General features: G+C 43.9%; 1 protein-coding gene across 3 annotated transcripts in view; it reads left to right on the plus strand.

Annotated features, from left to right (window-relative positions):
• The window catches only part of LOC106871370 (probable cyclin-dependent serine/threonine-protein kinase DDB_G0292550), a 92,334-nt gene that overhangs the window by 73,967 nt on the left and 17,864 nt on the right, over positions 1–503 (plus strand). The window lies entirely within an intron of this gene.

Here is a 503-nt window from a genome sequence, read left to right on the forward strand (position 1 = left end):
GTACGTAAGTACGTACAAACGAACGATCGTACGTAGGTACGTACATACGAAACAACGAAGGAACTAAGGACCTAACGAACGATCTAACGAACGAATTTCGAATGTACGTACGTAAATGCGAACGAACGAACGTAAATAGGAGCGTACGATATAACGAACGTACGTACGAAGATCGAACGAACCAACGAACGTACGTACGAACGAACGATCGGAGGTACGAACGAACTAACGACCGAACGAAAGAACGAACGTACGTAATTAAGTACAAACGAACGATCGTACTTACATACGAACGAACGAAGGATCTAACGAACGAACGTCCGTACTTACATACGTACGAACGAACAAACGTACGTACGTACGTACGTACATACGTCGGATGGAACGAACGAACTAACGAAAAAACGAACAAACGAAAGAAATAGCGAATGAACTTACGTACGTACGAACGACCGAACGAACGAACAAACGACCGAACGAAGGTACGTAAGTATGAACGAACG

The sequence above is a fragment of the Octopus bimaculoides genome, chromosome 25, assembly GCF_001194135.2.
Source record: "Octopus bimaculoides isolate UCB-OBI-ISO-001 chromosome 25, ASM119413v2, whole genome shotgun sequence".
NCBI lineage: Eukaryota > Metazoa > Mollusca > Cephalopoda > Octopoda > Octopodidae > Octopus > Octopus bimaculoides.